The sequence below is a fragment of the Ovis aries genome, chromosome 15 (assembly GCF_016772045.2).
Source record: "Ovis aries strain OAR_USU_Benz2616 breed Rambouillet chromosome 15, ARS-UI_Ramb_v3.0, whole genome shotgun sequence".
Taxonomy (NCBI): domain Eukaryota; kingdom Metazoa; phylum Chordata; class Mammalia; order Artiodactyla; family Bovidae; genus Ovis; species Ovis aries.
In genome coordinates, this window is record NC_056068.1 from 47,140,519 (window position 1) to 47,153,244 (window position 12,726).

The 12,726-nt window shown below is 39.0% G+C and overlaps 1 pseudogene; it reads right to left on the reverse strand.

The window, feature by feature from the left end:
• Positions 1–882: 882 nt before the first annotated feature.
• On the reverse strand, positions 883–2,121 carry LOC101117615 (olfactory receptor 56B1-like; annotated as a pseudogene).
• Between the last annotated feature and the right edge of the window lie 10,605 nt (positions 2,122–12,726).

A 12,726-nucleotide genomic window follows, 5' to 3' on the forward strand; every position in this document is an offset into this window, starting at 1 on the left:
AGAACTGTAGCCTCAAGCAGATGGTCAGCAAGGCAAGACCTTAAGGGACACATCAGAGCCCTGATGTCAAAGCAGGCTAAGGATAAAAGAAAAAAAAAAACAAACCCCAAACTCTTTCAATTCGTGAACAGTAATCTCCTGCCAGTGAGCTCAATCCAAGTGAATGGTAGACAACAAAGGACACTGGGTCATATGGTATATGAGCTTCAGATTCTAGGGCACAGAACAGTGTAGAAAGGGCAGAGAGCAGATGTGGAGAAACCAGTGGAGCAAGATAATGATCCTTCTGAATATTTCTCTCTCTCCCTCTCTCTCTCATGCATTCATCTACTGATCTACGACTTTCTCCTCAGTCTGCTCATCTAGCCGTATTCTCCCCAAGTCTCGTTATAGTCCAGCTGGGCTTTGCTCATCTGCAGTATTTTCTACCACTGCATCTGCATTCATATTACTGGAGTGATGCTTGTTCAGCAAGACTGACTTTGCTCCCAAGTCACAGCTCTCAGCAAACAGGCAATATTTGCAATTCACATCCCATTCACTTTTATTTATTTGATTGCAAATGTGTATGTGTGTGTATACCATTCTGATATCCTATTTATTGTAGGGGAAAGAGCTAAATCATTAATTACAGTTTTTTATTTCTTTTGATTTGTTTGTTAGTGTTTGTTAGTGTCAGTTGTTGAAAGTGGTTCTTTTCCTCACATATATTTAGCTCTTGTCCATAATTTGGGGCTACTGTGAAGGCTTCTTTTTTTTCTTTCAAGTAATTTCACCGTTGTTTATATGAAAATGTGAGAAAGGTATCTCAAAGGCATTTACATTTCCCATCATCTCAGAATGTCTAATATCTACTCTTAAAGATGTTGAAGTACCTATACATCATGGAGAAGTTCTCGGGTGCCTTGCTTTCTTTTCTAAACTCAAATGAAACCCCTTTTGAAAGCCTGCCCTAAGTTCCTTAGTCATAAGTGAATACGCCATAGGGCTGAGGGAAGGGGGCATAATATTGTGCAGCACATTTAGTAGAACTGGAATCAAAGTAACTTTGTCTCTGCCAGGTGAGTTACTCAAATCACTACAACAACTGTATAAAAGAAGAGGATGAGATGAGAGCTGCTGCTGCTGCTGTTGCTCCTGCTAAGTCGCTTCAGTCGTGTCCGAGTCTGTGCGATCCCATAGATGGCAGCCCGCCAGGCTCCCCATCCCTGGGGTTCTCCAGGCAGGCAAGAGCACTGGAGTGGGCTTCCATTGCATTCTCCAATGCATGAAAGTGAAAGTGAAGTTGCTCAGTTGTGTCTGACTCTTAGTGACCCCATGGACTGCAGCCTACCAGGCTTCTCCGTCCATGGGATTTTCCAGACAAGAGTGCTGGAGTGGGGTGCCATTGAGATGAGGGCTACAAGTGCTCAATGTTTTAGGTGCAGCTTCAGTGAGTTCAGTCTAAGTACAAAGGGCAAATCAAAGTGTATGACATTATAAGACTTAGATCATTCCTGATTCCAAATGCCAAAACCAATTGGCAAATCCTGCCATCACAAACCAGGCTAGTGACCACAAGATTAGAGCATAGGCAATGCTCAGTCTCATTCCTGGAGCAATAATTATGCTGGGCAGCAAGCAGAGGTACTGGAATGACAAGCAAGCCATTCTGAAGCACCTTGAACAAGGAAGATTTGAAGAATAAGCATTGGTGACAATTGATGGATGGTGAAGAGGGTGACAAATAGCTATGTTTCTATCAAAAGCCATGCAGAGGAAGATACCAGACTCCATGCCAACAAAGCAGTGAAAGGCATAAATTTGAGCAAAACACTCAGGGAGGCTAATGACCTTGGACTCAAACCAGAAAATGGCTAGAATCTTGAGCATGATAGTGGTGGCCAGACCCATGTCCAACACAAGCAGGATGCCTAAGAAGTGGTACATGGGCTGCTGAAGAGCAGGGTCCTGGCAGATGGTGATGAGGATGAGGATATTAGCACTGACTGCTGAGAGGTAGGGTAACGCCAATGGTAAAGAAAGCCAGTGTTGCCAATGGTGAATTCCTGGGAATCACATCAGCATGAACTCAGAGATCTGGAATTTAGAGCTATTGGAGACTTTAGGAGATGCAGACATATTTTCCTAAGAGTAAAACAAATATATTTTAAAGTTGCATTCTCTGAGCCTAATTATACTGAACATCATTTTGAAACAGTCTCTGCATAGCATAGTTTGTAGTTTGCTGTTAATGAAATGATTCTGTAGTCCATCTCACAATAAATTACAATGAAGTTCTAGGACTTTAGAGTGAAAAAGTGAAAGTGAAAGTGTTAGTTGCTCAGTGGTGCCTGACTCTTTGTGATCCTATGGACTGTAGCCTGCCAGGCTATTCTGTCCATGGAATTCTCCAGGCAAGAATACTGGAGTGGCTAGCCATGCTCTTCTCTGGGGATCTTCCCGACCCAGGAATCAAAGTGGAAAGTAAACATAAAAATAGCAATCATCAATACTGGTTACTCAGAGAAAATTCTTCATGAATCTCAAATTTTTATGTACATTGTCCTCAGTTATTTCAGATTGGGACTAACACAAATATAGTTCTAGGGTTTGTTGTTGGTGTTGTTGCTGATTTGATTTTTAAACCTTTCATTTTCTTTTCAAAAATTCTGTGAAGTCAAGCAAATGTGTTTGTTTTCTTCATATGTATCTTTCTTGTTTCAGACTATCATTAAGTGACCTTAAGTAGATTTTGTAAATTCAGATTTATTTCCTTTATGTATCATTTTGGAACATTAGCTATGTTTTCTTACTGTACCACTTGAACTTGCAACCGATATGCATTAATATTTGCATGTTGCAGATTGAAAGGGGAAAGCTTTCTTTGATGTTTGACTTTGTCTGGACTTCTGAGGTGGCCACAGAAAAATAGTTTAAAAGAAGTTAAATGATAATGACTAAATTTATTAATATAAGTATTCATATAGGAAGCAACCTTAGCAAATTATTATTTTTTAGTTGAATCTTAAAGAACATACGAAAACATGTAAAACAGGATTTAGGGGCAGGGAATAAGGTGCTTTTGATTTTACTTAATGAATAAGAATGATTTGTCTTCACAGTGACCATTGTAGATTTAGAATCGTGTTTAAAACTAGACTCACTGGCTTTTCTCAGACTCTATTGTTTTTCACGTACTTAAAAAAATTTGAAGTATAATTGCTTTTCAATGTTGTTTTAGTTTCTGCTGTTCAACAGCATGAATCAGCTATAGGTATACATATATCCCCTTCCTCTAGAGCCTCCCTCGCGAGACTCCTCTACCCCACCCCTCTAGGTTGTCACAAAACACTGAGCTGAGCTCCCTGTGTGATACAGCAGCTTCCCACAGTCTATCTCTTTTACATATGGTAGTATGCATATATATATATGTGTATATATATACATATATATATGTCAGTGCTACTCTCTCAATTCGTTTCCGCCCTCTCCTTCCTGCCATGTTTTCTATATCTACATCGTGCCTGCCACAGAGTTCTAAAGAAAAGCCCTGCTAGGACTGCTCCTCATGAACTTTTATCCTGTCCAAGGGCCCAACTAGACAAGCTTGAAATTGACTAACCGGGCTTTCCTTTCCACAATTGCTTCCTCACTCTGTTGTTGATGTCTTTCTTTTGTTGCACTCATACACCCCTTCTCTTCAGTATTATTGCTTCTGTCATCTCACCTGGTCACACCTTCCCTCCCCATGCGTCTCTCTTTTTGTCAACAATCTTACCTTTCTAAAATTGATATTCCCTTGCTTAAAACAGTGTATGCCCTTGCACTGTCTTTCAAATGTAATTCAAATTTCTTTATAGTGCAGAATGCACTCTTTGACATGAATGAGTCAACTGAGCATCATCTCTTGGTTTCACCTCTTTGTATCTTACACTTCAGGTACACAAAATATTTGCTTTTAACTAAAATTTTTTATTTTGCAAGACATTTGATTGTCAATATTTTGACCATGTGAAATGCTATTGCAGATTTATGAGCAAGAAAACAGAGACTGGAAAATTATGGTTTAAAACATCATATGAGAAAGTTTTGAAATAAGATACTTAAAGTAATTTTAGTTAACCATTTGGGCTTCCCAGGTGGTGCTAGTACTAAAGAACCCGCCTGCCAATGCAGGAGGCATAGGAGACATGGGTTCGATTCCTGGGTCAGGAAGATCTCCTGGAAGAGGGCAGGGATTCCCACTCCAGTATTCTTGCCTGGAGAATCCTATGGACAGAGGAATCTGGTGGACTACAGTGCTTTGGGTCACAAAATGTTGGGCATGACTGAAGCGACTTTGCAGTATGCATTAACAATTTAGTTAAATTAGCTATACATTTAGTCTTGACCCAATTGCTTTTAAATCAGAAAAAAAATTCTAAAAAGAAATTAACATTCTCCTTTTGACATTACCAGCAAAAGAAGATTCATATCAAAAACTAAATGAATTCTTTTCAGATATTTTTTGCTACTTCTCTGAATAGGCATGCATGGCCTAATCACAATACAAATCACCCTTTTTAAATGATTGCTATGATCTGATGAAAATTAAAATCATCTAAATGTGTTTTTAGCAAATTTTAATGGATATGACAAGTAGATTTGGAGATAAAACTAGTTTGACTGTGGACTCTTAGATGAGAGTTCTGAAGGATCCCAGTACAATCCCTCCATCATGAGAGTTTGGATGTTTGTAGCCCATTTGGTCGCTCAAAGTCTGGTATTTTTTTCAAACACTCATTTTACCATGCATTCTTGTATCATTCTTGTAGCTTTGACATTTTTCCCATTTTCTTTAAATTTTTTCCTTTGATTGATATTTGCTTGCATGATACATTTAAGAGAAGGAACAAGTCTGAGTTCACAAAAAGAGAATAACTTTTTCAAAAATTTTCAGCAATTTGAGGTTATCAGTTAATATATGAATCTTGAAGATAATCTGGCAATAATTTTTAGAAGAGGTAGTTTCTAGAGCAACCATTGTTCAGTCTCTAGGTGATGTCCAATTCTTTGTGACCACCTCCCCCTTGTGTTTCCCCCTGGCCATGGATTGCAGCCCATCAGGCTCCTCAGTACATGGGATTTCCCAGGCAAGAATACTGGAGTGGGTTGCCATTTCCTTCTCCAGGGGATCTTCCTAACCCAGGAATTGAACCGAGGTCTCCTGATTTGCCAACCTAGATAGCATATTCAAAAGCAGAGACATTATTTAGCCAGCAAAGGTCCATCTAGTCAAGGCTATGGTTTTTCCAGTAGCCATGTATGGATGTGAGAGTTGGACAGTGAAGAAAGCTGAGTGCCGAAGAATTGATGCTTTTGAATTGTGGTGTTGGAGAAGACTCTTGAGAGTCCCTTGGACTGCAAGGAGATCCACCCAGTCCATTCTCAAAGAGACCAGTCCTGGGTGTTCTTTGGAAGAAATGATGCTAAAGCTGAAACTCCAGTACTTTGGCCACCTCATGCGAAGAGTTGACTCATTGGAAAAGACTCTGATGCTGGGAGGGATTGGGGGCAGGAGGAGAAGGGGACGACAGAGGATGAGATGGCTGGATGGCATCACGGACTCAACGGAGGTGAGTTTGAGTGAACTCCGGGAGTTGGTGATTGACAGGCAGACCTGGTGTGCTACAATTCATGGGATCGCAAAGAGTCGGACATGACTGAGTGACTGAGATGAACTGAACTCCTGCATAGCAGGCAGATTCTTTACCAATTGATCCACCAGGGAAGCCCATGACAAACCTAAACAGCATATTAAAAAGCAAAAAAGCAGAGACATCACATTGCCAACAAAGGTCCATAGAGTCAAAGCTATAGGTTTTGCAGTAGTCATGTACGGATGTGAGAGTTGGACCATAAAGAAAGTTGAGCACCAAAGAATAGATGCTTTCGAACTGTGATGCTGGAGAAGACTCTTGAGAGTCCCTTGTACAGATCAAACTAGTCAATCCTAAAGGAAATCAATCTTGAATATTCATTGGAAGGATTGATGCTGAAGCTGAAGCTCCAATACTTTGACCACATGAGGAGCTGACTCATTGGTAAAGACACATGATGCTGGGAAAGATTGAAGGCAGGAGGAGAAGGGGATGACAGAGGATGAGATGGTTGGATGGCATCATCACTTCAGTTCAGTTCAGTTCAGTCACTCAGTAGTGTCCGACTCTTTGCGACCCCATGAATCGCACCACGCCAGGTCTCGCTGTTCATCACCATCTCCCGGAGTTCACTCAGGCTCAGGTCCATCGAGTCAGTGATGCCATCCAGCCATCTCATACTCGATCGTCCCCTTCTCCTCCTGCCCTCAATCCCTCCCAGCATCAGAGTCTTTTCCAATCAATCAACTCTTCACATGAGGTGGCCAAAGTACTGGAGTTTCAGCTTTAGCATCATTCCTTCCAAAGAAATCCGAGGGTTAATCTCCTTTAGAAGGGACTGGTTGGATCTCCTTGCAGACCAAGGGACTCTCAAGAGTCTTCTCCAAAATTACAGTTCAAAAGCATCAATTCTTCAGTGCTCAGCCTTCTTCACAGTCCAACTCTCACATCCATACATGACCACTGGAAAAATCATAGCCTTGACTAGATGGACCTTAGTCGGCAAAGTAATGTCTCTGCTTTTGAATATACTATTTAGGTTGGTCATAACTTTTCTTCCAAGGAGTAAGCGTCTTCTAATTTCATGGCTGCAATCACCATCTGCAGTGATTTTGGAGCCCCCAAAAATAAAGTCTGACACTGTTTCCACATCTATTTCCCATTAAGTGATGGGACCGGATGCCATGATCTTCGTTTTCTGAATGTTGAGCTTTAAGCCAACTTTTTCACTCTCCTCTTTCACTTTCATCAAGAGGCTTTTAACTCCTCTTCACTTTCTGCCATAAGGGTGGTGTCATCTGCATATCTGAGAGTCTTGATACTTCTCCCGGCAATCTTGATTCCAGCTTGTGTTTCTTCCAGTCCAGCGTTTCTCATGATGTACTCTGCATAGAAGTTAAATAAGCAGGGTGACAATATACAGCCTTGATGTACTCCTTTTCCTATTTGGAACCAGTCTGTTGTTCCATGTCCAAATGGACATGAATTTGAGCAAACTCCAGGAAATGGTGAAGGACAGGAAGGCCTGGCATGCTGCAGTCCATGCAGTCTTAAAGAGTCAGTCACGACTTAGTGACTGCACAACAACTTAAGATCATAACATATAAGCATAATCACCATTCTACTTTCCGATTCTATGGGAAGTACATTAGGTACTTCATACAGTGGAATCATGGCTTCCCTGGTGGCTCAGATGGTAAAGAATCTGCTTATAACACAGGAGACCTGGGTTCGATTGCTGGGTTGATATATCCCTGGAGAAAGGAAGATCCCTGGAGAAGGAAATGGTTACCCACTCCAGTATTCCTGCCAGGAGAATTCCATGGATAGAGGAGCCTGGTGGGCTACAATCTATGGAGTCACAAAGAGTTAGACATGACTAACAAGGGCTTCCCTAGTGATTCAGATGGTAAAGAAACGGCCTGAAATACAGGAGACCTGGGTTCAATCCCTGGGTTGGGAAGATCCCTTGGAGAAGGGAATAAATACCCACTCCAGTATTCTTGCCTGGAGAATTCTATGAACAGAGGAGTCTGGCAGGCTATAGTTCATGGGGTTGCAACGAGTTGGACATAACTGCAGTACTAACACATTTTTTAAACATGGTAGAATCATATTTGTCCTCTTGTGACTGGCTTGCATTTATGTCTGATTATTTCATCATGTATATAAACTACAAACTGGAGCCTATTATACAGATTGAAGCAAGCCAAAAAGAAAAACACCAATGCAGTATACTAACGTTTATATATGGAATTTAGAAAGGTGGTAATTATAACCCTGTATGCGAGACAGCAAAGAGACACAGATGTATAGAACAGTCTTTTGGACTCTGTAGGAAAGGTACAGGGTGGGATGATTTGGGAGAATGGCATTCAAACCTGTATAATATCATATATGAAATGAATCACCAGTCCAGGTTCAATGCATGATACTGGATGCTTGGGGCTGGTGCACTGGGACGACCCAGAGGGATGGTACGGAGAGGGAGGAGGGAGGTGGGTTCAGGATGGGGAACACGTGTATACCTGAGGCAGATTCATGTTGATGTATGGCAAAACCAATACAATATTGTAAAGTAATTAACCACCAATTAAAATAAATAAATTTATATTAAAAGAAAAACTTAAAAAAAAGAAACTACATCGTGTTTTTGTTTGTTTGTATTTAAATTTTTTTAATTTTATTTATTTATTTTTTTATTTTACTTTACAACGCTCTATTGGTTTTGACATACATTGACATGAATCCACCACGGGTGTACATGAGTTCCCAATCCTGAATCCCCCTCCCACCTCTCTCCCCATATCATCTCTCTGGGTCATTCCAGTGCACCAGCCTCAAGCATCCTGTATCCTGTATCGGACCTAGACTGGTGATTCGTTTCTTGCATGATAGTATACATGTTTCAGTGCCATTCTCCCAAATCATCCCACCCTCGCCCTCTCCCACAGAGTCCAAAAGACTGTTCTATACATCTGTGTCTCTTTTGCTGTCTTGCATACAGGGTTATCACTACCATCTTTCTAAATTCCATATATATGTGTTAGTGTACTGTATTGGTGTTTTTCTTCTGGCTTACTTCACTCTGTATAATAGGCTCCAGTTTCATCCACCTCATTAGAACGGATTCAAATGAATTCTTTTTAACGGCCGAGTAATACTCCATTGTGTATATGTACCACAGCTTTCTTATCCATTCATCTGCAGATGGACATCTAGGTTGCTTCCATGTCCTGGCTATTATAAACAGGGCTGCGATGAACATTGGGGTACACGTGTCTCTTTCAATTCTGGTTTCCTCCATGTGTATGCCCAGCTGTGGGATTGCTGGGTCATAAGGCAGTTCAATTTCCAGTTTTTTAAGGAATCTCCACACTGTTCTCCATAGTGGCTGTACTAGTTTGTATTCCCACAAACAGTGTAAGAGGGTTCCCTTTTCTCCACACCCTCTCCAGCATTTACTGCTTGTAGACTTTTGGATTGCAGTCATTCTGCCTGGCATGAAATGGTACCTCATTGTGGTCTTGATTTGCATTTCTCTGATAATGAGTGATGTTGATCATCTTTTCATGTGTTTGTTAGTCATCTGTATGTCTTCTTTGGAGAAACGTCTGTTTAGTCCTTTGGCCCATTTTTTGATTGGGTCGTTTATTTTTCTGGAATTGAGCTGCATAAGTTGCTTGTATATTTTTGAGATTAGTTGTTCGTCAGTTGCTTCATTTGCTATTATTTTCTCCCATTCCGAAGGCTGTCTTTTCACCTTGCTTATAGTTTCCTTTGTTGTGCAGAAGCTTTTAATTTTAATTAGATCCCATTTGTTTATTTTTGCTTTTATTTCCAGTATTCTGGGAGATGGATCATAGAGGATCCTGCTGTGATTTATGTCGGAGAGTGTTTTGCCTATGTTCTCCTCTAGGAGTTCTATAGTTTCTGGTCTTACATTTAGATCTTTAATCCATTTTGAGTTTATTTTTGTATATGGTGTTAGAAAGTGTTCTAGATTCATTCTTTTACAAGTGGTTGACCAGTTTTCCCAGCACCATTTGTTAAAGAGATTTAAGTATAGTTGGTTTATTTAATGTTGGTTTACTTAACGTTTACTTAATGTTGTGCTAGTTTCAGGAAAGTGAATCAGTTATATGCGTGTGTGTGTGTATCTATATATGTATATATATATATGTATATATATATATATATATATATATATAGGCTTCCCCTGTGGCTCAGCTGGTAAAGAATCTGCCTGCAATGCAGGAGACCTGGGTTTGGAAGATCCCCTGGAAAAGGGAAAGGCTACCTACTCCAGTCTGACCTGGAGAATACATGGACTACATAGTCCATGGGGCCACAAAGAGTCACACATGACTGAGCTAATTTCACTTTCATATATATATGTGTATATATATATATATCAATTCTTTTTCAGATTCTTTTCCCATGTAGATTTTTATATAATATTGAGTATAATCATGAGTAGAGGCCTTGTTCGTTATCTATTTTATACATAGTGAAGTGAAATCACTCAGTACTATCCAACTCTTTGTGACCCCATGGACTGTGTAGCCCACCAGGCTCCTCCATCCATGCAATTTTCCAGGCAAGAATACTAGAGTGGGTTGCCATTTCCTTCTCCAGGATATCTTCCCAACCCAATGATTGAACCTGGGTCTCCCACTTTGCAAGCAAACACGTTACCATCTGAGCCACCAGGGAAGCCCATTTTATATACATAGTAGTGTGTATATGTTAATTCCAATCTCCTAATTTATCACATTTCCCCTCTGGTAACCAGAAGTTTGATTTTGAGATATGTGAGTCTGTTTTTATTTTGTAAAAAAGTTCATTTGTACAATTTTTGTTAGATTCCACATGTAAGTGATATCATATGATATTTTACTTTCTCAGTCTGACTTACATCACTTAGCATCATAGTCTCTAGGACCATTCATATTGCCGCAAATGGCATTTCGTTCTTTTCTTTATGGCTCAGGTGTTTCATATAGCGGAATGATATTAGCCCTTCTATCTTTTTTCATTCAACATTATTTTTTAAGTTCTATCTATAATGCAATCTATGACAGGATGTCTTATTTTCATGTATACAAATCATATTTCCTTACTTAGGCATACATCCATGTACTTTAGCTTTTTTTCACATCTTAGATACTGTGAATAATTGAGTGATGAACATGAAAGTGTGTATATCCCACTGAGATTCTATTGTCAGTTTTGGGGGGTAAATAACCAGAAATAGGATTGTTCTAACCATTCAATAATTCTATTTTTAATTTTTTGAAGAACCTACTCTTTCCATAGTGGCTGCACAATTTTATATTCTCACAGAGGAGTTCACAAGAGTTCCAATTTCTTGACATCCTCATTAACAAGTGTTTGCTAATTTAATTATGATTGCTATCATAACAGGATGTGAAAAGATATCTCATTTGTGATTTTGATTTGTCTTTTCTGATAATTAATGACATTGAGCATGTTCTTATATATCTGTTGGCCATTTTTATGTCTTCCTTCACAGGAGTAAAGAAAATCATAACCTGTATTGTGCATCTGTAGTTTTAAAAATGGTAGTTTTTTAAAAATTAATTAATTTATTTTAATTGGAGGCTAATTGCTTTACAAGATTGTGGTCGTTTTCACCATACATCAACATGAATCAGGGTGTAGAGGGTGTGGTGTTTCAAGATACTGGAAATGCAGAATTGCGTTCTTTATTCCTGAGAGGTAGCATTAGATGAACCCATAAAGAACTTTATTTATTAATGTGGAAGTCCTTAGTGAGACTGACAGAAGCAATTTCAGTTAATGGAAGGGATGACAGAAATAAAAACTAGGGAAAGAGTGATTTCAAGTTGAGGGGGAAAAATGGAGAGAATGTTGAAAACTCGTTTTAGAAGTTTTGAAGTCAAGGTGAACAGAGAAATGGGATGATACAGGGAGGATAATTGCAGTTTAGCGGGTAGAGTTGCTCTGTAGGATTTTACAAGATAGCAAAGAAAAGCAAGTAAATAATTCAATGCAACTGTGTGTGTGTGGTTAACTGAACTGGGGAGAGACAATGTATGTTTTATTTAGTTGAAAAGAGATAAAAGTAAAGATTCAGTTTACTCTAAAATTCTTACATATAGTTGACTAAGTTCTGAAGAAACTAATAAAAAGTACCATTTCCTTTAGTCCCTCACTTGTGTATTAATTTGGAACAATCTTAATGATTAGTCCCTCACTTGTTAATCAGAATCTTAATTATCTGAAAGATTTCATTTTATTGGTTTAACAATTGGGGATAAGATGAAAAAAGTCAATTTTGGTCCAATCTCATGCCATTCTTATAAAAAGAAGTTATGCTGTTTTTATAGATTTGCTTGAGACTTATCTACCTCACCTTCCAGAAATGTGCTTTCAAATACAGTTTCAAAGGAAAATGAACACCAGATTAGTCTGTAGTATAATAGTGTGTGTAGTCTGGCTAAGAAAGATCTATTCAGTGTAAGTGAAGTGAAGTCACTCAGTGGTGTCCAACTCTTTGTGAACCAATGGACTGTAGCCTACCATGCTCCTCTGTCCATGGGATTTTCCAAGCATTTTATTCAGTGTAAAGTAAGATTCTAATAAAATTCCCAGAAACTTACAATTCATCATAGGATACTTTCTACCTGTTCCTTGGAAAGAAAGAGATATTTTGTTAGTGATTAAAAGTAGAGAGCAGATATTTTCAGGGGAAAGTCACAACTGGCTATCACTATTTAAAACAAAATTCACTATTTAAAACAAAATCATGTCCTCTCATTTTATTCACCTTTTTATGAAAAATGGCCTAATTTGTTTATGTTCAAGAAAACTTGGGTTAGTTATTAGACTAATCTTTCACAGCAATGAGAAATAAGATATTCTTAGAAAGATTGGTGGATGTGCAGGTGATATTGAGATTCTCATGACAGGACATGCATTTGGAGATGCACTTACTACTAGATAAGTCCCATTTTAGTGGCCAAAATAGAACTTGCAAAGATTTTGCCAATTCCTGCCTAAACAGATAACTAAAAGTCATCTTACTCTTTTCTTTCCTGGGAATGCCCATTCATATGTT